A 9,795-nucleotide genomic window follows, 5' to 3' on the forward strand; every position below is an offset into this window, starting at 1 on the left:
AAGGAGCAAATCCTCCTTCGCGAAAGAGTTCGACGTGCCGCAGAATACTTTATCAACGTCAGTAATGTAAACATCAGTAATGTAAACGCATGTATTTAGTTGTGTTGTATTCAGATATCTTTATCACTTGCAATAATCAGTTTTTCATACAGTATGTACATGCTGGCTTTCATGGTTTCTCTCGTGTGTGTGTATAGAACAATGTCGAGTGCTACTCGGAGTCACGATTACAAGAGTGCGTTATAAATATAATAAATGACGTTATTTTATGCACAAGTTTGTTTCACTTCACTACAGTACAAAAGCATGCTAGATACGCAATCCATGACCTCAAGGAGAAAATTACATGCCATATCAAAGATCCCCCATTTATTGCCCCCTTTTAATGCAGTTCGGCGGAGGATCGGATATATCAATCGTGTGGTTCTATCGATATTTTTTCCGACTCCCGAGAATATCGATATAACGAGACTTTACTGTAGCTATAATTTTACGTTTTAAGAATCGCGCTGAATATTCAACAAGTCTTGTTTTTGAGTTGGTGACGATTCCTGACGTCACGTCACGGAAGGAATGCCCCTGCCCGAGAATGGACACACAATGCATTTTATGGTACTTTGGTCTGAAAACTTCGTGTTCATCCGTGTTGATGGCAAAATTAGAAGGAAAACAAATAACGTGATGGTGAATCGTTGTGTTTCACCAAGACAACTATTTGATATTCGCTGACACAAATTCCTAGCAGACAAATCAGCCCATTTCAAACGGAGCTTGAGCGCCATCTTCTGCATGTTCTGGGTGCTTTACATCAGTCCTGATGCCTCAAAATGACCCGGAAAGACTTCTTTAATCGATTGCAAACATTTATGCTTTCCTCTTCAGAACTATTCGAATCATATTCATAACTGGATGAGTAACAAGAAAGCATCTTCTCAGAATCTGAAGCCATTGTTTTGATTCTCGATCAAGGGGGAGGGACCTTCTGAAACTGGGCACTTCCGGGTTCAATTTGAAGTAGTTTTTGGACACTTTAGTCATTTTTATTGGTGTTTTGCATCTGACTAAAAAGATCATCCTGCATGTTTTGGATGCTATAAAACGTTTTTTTTTTTTTTCTGAAAAATGGTGTCGGTTGTCCTTTAATGAACAGCAAGTTATAACATGGACTTGTTAACTTTGAACTCTCTTGCCACTGCTCCATTTCCGTGTTCAATGGCAAAACCGATAGCATTAAGTTTGAACTCCGTATTGTACGCTTGCCTCTAGCAAGGACGCATTTTGGGGTTTATATTATCGTAATGACAAGGCGCATCAGGTTTTAAGATGAGCTTCGAGCTGTTAAGAAAATGTCTTTTAGTGCGGAAGATACGGTATTCTATCTGGCATAACTGCTGTCAAGCAGAGGTGAGTGCCAAGTTTTAAACTTCAGACTTGTGTTGTGCCAACTTCCCTCAGTGGTAACTTGAGCAAGTTGCATCCTACTGCTGTTACAGTTCCAAAAAGGAAGAGCTCGACCACTCACTCGCAAAATGAGCGCAAAGAGTAATATGTTTACCCGAAAAAAAAAATGGAATATGAGATGAGTTTCTAGCTTGAGTGAATTTCTAAGACCAACATCAAATATCTCGCGCCACTTCTTTCACTTCGACACTTGAAATCTGAGCAGAACATTCTGTCGCTCTGCTCCCTATCTCTGGAAGTTACTACCAGCCCAACACGGAGACGTAATTTGTTTCATCCACTTCAAATAATAAAAAACATGTATAAAACTACCTACTCGATGCAATGACTTTTACTTTGCCTGTAAAATTAATTTTGAATTGACTATTTGTACCTTTCATCGTTATTGAATGTAATGTTATATATTGTCCTGGGTCGAGTGGTGCTTCTAAATAACATGCATGAATATAATCAACAAACAAAAATGTGTTCGTGCCCAGTGCGCAGTTGTTGGTATTTTGTAAATCAGTTGAACTCTTGCAACAATATTTAGTATTGTGCATACTAACCCAATTAACCAGATGGATATGTCGTAGAAATAGTGTTCCATGCCTGACTCATGAATTAGCCACGTCAGAGCCTCAGCATGGCAACCAGGTAAGCAAAATGTCTGAACTGCAGCAAGAATGAAGCAGATAAAAAAGATGAAGTCCCAAGGCAGTTTGTCAACTGTAAAGATGCCAACCTATGGAAATGAATTCCAAAACATGGATAACTTTTTAAAAGTGTGCTAAGCATGTTTACACAACGTGAGAAGTGTTGTACTGTAAATCTATAATCACATTCTTATTTCAAGGGAAGTGGAATGCACTGTGTTCCAATAGCAAAATATAAATAATTATGAAGAATAATAAAAACCCATAAGCGAGCCATCTCCTTAGCGTAGTAGAGGGGTTTGTGTGTGTCAATAAGCTAAATTGTCTAGGCACTAGATAAGTGGTTCTTAACCTGGGTTCGATTGAACCCAGGTTGCAAACATTTATGCTTTGGGGGTTCGGGTGAGTCCGTCTCAGGGGTTCGGTGGATGTTCCGCCACAGAGGTGCACCCCTCAGACTAGTCTGCAGTTAGTAGTCATTGGAAGAAGGGTTCTGAAGAGGAAAGCGTGAATGTTTGCAATCGATTAAAGAAGTCTTTCCGTGTCATTTTGAGGTATCTGGACAGAAATGTAGCACCCAGAAAATGCAGAAGATGGCGCCAGAGCTCCGTTGGTAATGGGCTGATTTGTCTCCTAGGAATTTGTGTCAGCGAATATCAAATACAGTAAAGTCTCGTTATATCGATATTCAAGGGAGTCCGAAAAAATATCGATATAACCGGGACTATCGATATATCCGACCCTGTTTGCATGTAATTTTCTCCGTGCGTGCATAGAAATAGTATCGATATAACCGGGACTATCGATATATCCGATATCGATATAACGAGACTTTACTGTAGTTGTCTTGGTGCAACACACAAGGATTCACTATTTCGTTATTTATGTGTTTTTCTTCTAATTTTGCCATCAACACGGATCAACATGAAGTTTTCAGACCAAAGTACCGCAAGATGCATTGACGTGATAAAAGGACTGCTACAGTGTGTCCTTTCTCGGTCAGGGGCGTTCTTTCCGTGACGTGACGTCAGGACTCGTCACCAGCTCAAAAACAAGACTTCTGGAATATTCAGCGCGAGTCTTAAAACGTAAAATATAGCTACATGCGGTGGAATCTTTGTAAAATACGCTCAGTAGAAGTCATTTTAAGCGATTTTACAAATTATGGACACAACTTGTCCGGCGGTGTCGGTTGTCCTTTAAATGTAGTGTGTGCAAACCCCATAGCACAGTAACAACACAACCGAATTTATTAACTGTCTTTCAAATGTGAAAAACAGCCCTTATCAGTTCATACATTTGTCTCAAGGAATATGCAAGATATGGCATTTACATACTATTTCACAGTTACTGGGAGGAGGAAATGGAAATAGATTAAAATAACATACGCACTGGGATTTATCAAGAATGCGTGTTTTTAATGAAAAATGGAATCACTGTCAACATTCAAAACATATTACACAACAAAATACTCAAGCTCAATCATATCTACTCTATATCATATCTACTCTACCATATGCCATATGGCAGCCATTGGCTACCTGCAGCTGAAATTTGCATACTCGGAACGGCAGCCAATCAGAAGCCTGCTTCGTGCTTCGAACTTTCCAGAGTGTAAGGTTGTTATTTTGTCATTTTCCAAAGTAGATGCACAGAACCTCAGGCCAGAAGATTCAAAAGAAGCTAACAAAATTTATGATGCTTCAAAACGTAAACCTATATTATACCGTGACTGTAAAATGTACTTGAGATATGAAAGGCGCTTAGTCTGCTCGTAACAGACGGCGCAATGCTTACATTGCAGACACACAACGAAATACTCGAGCTCAATCATATCTACTTGTGTTAAACTCCGCAAAATCATGGATGGACTGTCCTGACCGTGCGCTCTACATACTCGCCACCTTCATGCGCAAACAGTATACGTGTATCGTTGCCAAGCACGCCGACATTGGCTACCTGCAGCTGAAATTTGCATACTCGGAACGGCAGCCAATCAGAAGCCTGCTTCGTGCTTCGAACTTTCCAGAGTGTAAGGTTGTTATTTTGTCATTTTCCGAAGTAGATGCACAGAACCTCAGGCCAGAAGAAAGATTCAAAAGAAGCTAACAAAATTTATGACGCTACAAAACGTAAACATATATTATACCGTGACTGTAAAATGTACTTGAGATATGAAAGGCGCTTAGTCTGCTCGTAACAGACGGCGCAATGCTTACATTGCAGACACACTGGAGAACAGGAGCAAAATCTTCAGCAAGGGATATTTACCATAAATTAAGCAAGGGAGCATTTGTCATCGGTATATCCTTAATTAAAAAAATAAGAAGAAACATTACACTTTGCGACATTTTTTTTTTCCTTTTTTTTGCTGTTAGTCATCTTATTGTGTTTCAAATTGTGAAAAATGGGGCAGGCAGCTTTATGGCCGAACAGGCAACTTTTCAGAGTGAACAGGCAACTTTTCAGAGTTGTCGGCCCTCTTGTCCGCAAACTTTTTGTCATGGGTTTCAGACAGTTTTTACTATAATTTGGACACGTTCGGCGGGCCGGATTAATAAGCCTAACGGGCCGTATGTGGCCCGCGGGCCGTAGTTTGCCCATGGCTACTCTAGGGCAAACTACGGCCAGGGGGCCATATCTGGCCCACCGCATAATTTTATGTCACCCTCGAAAGCAAATCAAGCATGTCAACTTCCATGATTCCTGCCAAACTCGGAACAAAACTTTCAAATCGTCATATGTAATCAACAACTGTTATTAATGTTGACTTCAGTTTCAAATTAGTTTTTCGTCATTTAGTTGTGCACTAGATGTCAGTTGTGGAGGGAATTAAACATGTACTGTGTATGGTTTCGTAAAATTCATAACCGACCTCTAAAAGAAGAAAGGAAACCGTAACTATATCCGCGACAAAAATGAGTTTGACACCCATAGAATCTCGGGTTTCATGCCATTGGTACACGCATGGCAAAAAGAACCAAGGTGAGGACCCAGACATAGTACGGCTCAAAAGACCCCTTATGATGAGCACAATAGATGGAACTCAGTTGCCCTTTCTCATCAGGGGGCTCTCTCTGGCACCAGGCGGTGGGGATCTTTGGCGAGCGCCTGGTGGCTCAGCTGGGTCCCTCTTTCCATTCAACTACCGATGGCAGGTGCCAAAGAGGTCAGGTGCAATGAGCTGAGTGCCAGCCAAAGGTCCGATCACCGGCTGCAGAAGCTACCTCTACAGACATCGAATCTTGCAGGGAAAGAGCCCAAGCTGGTGTACAAGGCAGAGAATATTTGACGAACCTGCCTCCACATTGTGCCCTGGTACCAATTTTCACAAACGGGGTTTGACTGTCTTCCAGTCTGGAGTTGGCCATGGTGAGTGGTGCAGAGCAGCAGTGGGCATACTCATTGCCACGTCCCATCACCTGTACCTTTGCGTTCACCCCGGGGATAATTCTTGTCTGTTGTTTGTGTCTGTGGACCAACAGCAGTTCAGAGTACTGACTCTTTTTCAAGTCCTATGAGCACAGGTGTCAAAGTCAAGGCCCAGGGGCCAAATCTGGCCCGCCACATCATTTTATTCGGCCCGCAAAATCAAATCGAACTTGTGAAATTCCATGATGCTTGCTAAGTCAGTACAAAAATGTCAAATTGTCGTATGTAAACCACAATAACACTCATTATTTTGGACTTTAAATTTGAAAACTACCGGTAGTTATTCATTCATTTTTTTGTGTCCTCTAGATGCAATATGTGGAAAGGATAAAACATTTTAATGGCTTCCCCAGATTCATAACAGCATCCGAGAAGAAACCTTAACGACAATGCGGCCCGCGGCAAAAAATGAGTTTGACACCCTTGCCTTACAGGATGTGCTGGAGAGCACTACCTTTGTGGACTACTCTCATTATGCTGGTGGTCTTCAATGGGCAATGATGGTGAGAGGTAAATCGATTAAGACAAGCGGAAATTGGGGGTTCGTCAATTCGTTTGCTTTTAGCTGAATTTGGATTGGTTGGTGAACGTCTTTTTGTAAATAGTGTATAGACACAACCATCAGGAAATCAATTTAATATATTTTAAATAGATAAATAAGTTTAACAAAATTAATTTTATATTACCGTATTTTCTGGACTATAAGACGCACGCACCCCCAATGAATTGTGTATTTCAATTTTTTTCCATATATAAAGGCGCACCTTAAATGAATGACATGTTTAAAACAGGTTTCCAATTATAAGGCACACCACATTATGAGGTGCTGCGGTAGAGGCTGCGGTTACGTTCCATGTATCCACGGTGCTGCGATAAAGGGAATGTCAACAACAGTCAGGTAGTCACATGCTGAATATTCCAAGATTTTATCAAAATAATAAATATATATTTTTAGAGATTACCAATCTTCATTCTTTAAAACAAGGTTCCTTAGAACCTCTAAGCAATTCAAGCAATATTTTGCCCTTAAAATTTTCTGAAATATATTTTTTTCACTACATACACAAACAAGCAAAAAATGAACTATTTTCTTATCATTGTGTCAAAACCTGAAAATTATGGCGAAATCGAGAAAAAAAATCCCACCTGGTGCAGTCATTTTAAAACATGACCGAAATGAAGCGCCATTTTATATATCCCAGCATGGGCAGCGCACTACCACTTCTACGGGGGAAATGGAGTCGGTGGCTGCTGACAGTAGTTGCGAGACCTCTTGTGAATCAATATTACTTCACAGATGGAGGAATCTGATTTGCTGTGGCGACCCCATGAAGGGAAAAGCCGTAAGGAAAAGAAGAAGATACAAGGCGCAGGGTCATTTTTTGAAGAAAATGAAGGCTTTTGGGTGTGCCTTATACACTGGAAAATACAGTAAATTAACGAAAATTATAAATTAGACTGCTCGTCATTGAGCAAACTTTTGTTTTCAAACCATGTAGAGCAGACATGTCCAACTCCGGGCCTGGAGGGCCACTGTCCTGCCTGTTTTTAAGCACTACAACAGTTGATTCAGATGATCAGCTCCTCAGCGAGCTCTGAAGCAGCATTTAAAACCCTGATTGAAATCAGGTGTCTTACTCCTTGGAGAGCTGGAAAAAAAGATAACAGCGGCCCTTTAGGACCAACTTTGGACACCCCTGATGTAGCGGGTTGAAGACTATACATATTTTTTTTGTGCTAGTACCACAATTGCGAAAAATTTTAAATTGGAATTTTAGGGGTGCGCAGAGAAAATGTAGAAACTGTCAACCTGCAATATAAATTCATTCCAATTATTTACCTTCATCATAATGGGCTGAAGTGTAGAGCAGAAGAAGTCTGACATTTCTGGTTCGAGCAATGCTCCTTAAATTGGGATTATAGTAATTGAGAAGTGCAGGGTTAGAGGGGAGGAAGAAGGATGGATGGAGGGATGTTCACAGTGGGATTTTCATCTACATTTGGACGAGTCCTGATCCAATCTGTGAAGATTATATTCCAGTGTCGTTTGTTTGTGTTCGAAATTTGCCATTTGAGAGCAAAATTATGTGGTACTTATCCGACAACGTTCCTGATTTCCATTTTGATTTCAATTTCGTATCTAAACTGTTAAAAGTATAATTAGAATCTCCATGATCAACTGCAACGGTGTTCACGATAGTGGCTGTGCTCGCAGCCTCTTATCGGAAATTTGTTGACATTACGGCTTTCCCGAATTAAATCCGTGAACATTACACCTCGCTCGCTTACATTCACCTGTTATGGTTCCACAAGAAGGGAAATTGTGTAAATAAACTCCAGCGTGTTCAGGAAAAAACACGATTAATAAACAAACAGGTTTGTAAGAAAGAAATTGGGAAATTGCAGTCAGGTGCGAAAATCAAAGTAACGTTCTTCGTGAGCATTAAGTCTCAGCTACTTACCACGAGGCTCATTTCAGTAAATCTTTCGGTAGTCCTCAGTCATTATTCCGCGCTGTCTCAAATAATTTCCCCCAAGTAATTGCACAAACTGTGTTGAATGCCAAAACGCTAGTGCGGTTGTTGAGTGACAAGTTTGCTCCTTATAAAACAGCTGCCCGACTGCGACTTCTTCACTGAATTGAATAGCGGCATGAAGTCACGGCTTATCAACAGGAATCATACGCTTCCGTCCTATCTTTCAACATAAAACACACCAACAGCTGCTTTATCAGCATTTTCGAATGCAGATTATGATTGATTTTAGCCCAAAATATATAATTAAAAAAAAATCACCCATTATGATTTGCATGATTGTAAAAGCCAGCTTCAAAATGGTATATTTTGCTAAACAGGAAACGATCTATTTAAATCAACAGCTTAACACACGACGCGAGTGTGCCTCTCATTGGATATCTCATCATTCAACATTTTAAACGTTCAGTGCAGATTAATCACGTCTCCCTTTAGAAGCATACATCATCATGGAATGTTGGGCTTTCAAATGACACTATATGTCATCGTAATATTATGTTCATTCATTAATTCATGACATGATGTCATGAGGATCCCACTTCATTCCAACTTTGACACAACTTTATCATTGGCATCGTCCCATAGACACGGAGCTCATGAATGATTCATATAATTTCTAATATAATTCAGGTACAGGCCTTTTTTTTGTATTTACCAATACCAATACCAAACATGTTTACACAAGCAGACATGTCTGCTTTTAAATGTTTGTTGTGGACACAATAACTTCAAATTACCTCCGGCTGATAAGCAATATATATAGTGATGAAAACGAGCAAGTCAAAGGGAAATTGGGAAAGCGTCCAACAGAACTGGATGAATAGGTCAGTAATAAGTATCAATCTAAAAGTGGACTTTGTACTAAGGTATTCGGGGTATACTTTGTATTAAGGTTTAATTGTACTGTTCCAATTAAACCTTACAACAAATTGGTTCTGCTATTTACACCAACTTGTAAATCACTATACTGTAGTCAGGGTTTTGGGGTTTTATTTTATGATCCTGACCACTGAAATCCTGACCACTGAAATCCTGACCACTGAAAGGTGAAGTTTCCCAGGGTGCCACCAGGGATTTTGGGAACCCCATCCATCCATGGTCAATATGTTTTTCTCTCATCTGGGTCACAGATAATTGTGACAAGTTTAGGCCATCCCTGCTGAGTTTTGTGTGCCCTGGACAAGTTACCAATCTATCACAGGGCATGTGTACGAATACCACATCCACTATTTTAGACAATTTAGTTCGAGAAAATCCAAAGCAAGCATGAAGAGAACATGCAGAATGGTTTATTTGAAACCAGAATATCGAGGGAGAGAGGGAGAGAGAGAGAGAGAGAGAGAGAGAGAGAGAGAGAGAGAGAGAGAGAGAGAGAGGGAGAGAGAGAGAGAGAGAGAGAGAGAGAGAGAGAGAGAGAGAGAGAGAGAGAGAGAGAGAGAGAGAGAGAGAGAGAGAGAGAGAAGAGAGAGAGAGAGAGAGAGAGAGAGAGATGCGATTCACGATGCCTAAAATGTTTTGTCCTTTTCTGCCCTCAGGTGGAAAATAACTGCTGTGACAGCCGATCAACATTTGAAGATTAGGTAGAATGACGTCAGAAACATCATAAAGGAATTGTATATTAAGTTGACACATTTTGAGCCTATCAAGCAAAACGAAAGCCGGGCCACACAAAAATTGCTTTTTCACACACATTGCGAGGCCGGTTTTCTGATGACTCAAGAATAAGTTCTTGT

General features: G+C 40.4%; 1 protein-coding gene across 7 annotated transcripts in view; it reads right to left on the reverse strand.

Moving 5' to 3' along the window:
- Window positions 1-8,154, reverse strand: part of LOC148898355 (F-actin-monooxygenase mical2b-like) — a 76,586-nt gene extending 68,432 nt beyond the window's left edge. For all 7 annotated transcript variants that reach the window (XM_088997521.1, XM_088997518.1, XM_088997517.1 and 4 more), the window contains exon 1: window positions 7,991-8,154. The gene's annotated coding sequence lies outside the window, so the exon portion shown is untranslated. The remainder of the gene's footprint in view (window positions 1-7,990) is intronic.
- Window positions 8,155-9,795: the final 1,641 nt, after the last annotated feature.

This window comes from Hippocampus bargibanti, linkage group LG05, assembly GCF_051943395.1.
Source record: "Hippocampus bargibanti isolate YZ-2025 linkage group LG05, ASM5194339v1, whole genome shotgun sequence".
NCBI classification, from domain to species: domain Eukaryota; kingdom Metazoa; phylum Chordata; class Actinopteri; order Syngnathiformes; family Syngnathidae; genus Hippocampus; species Hippocampus bargibanti.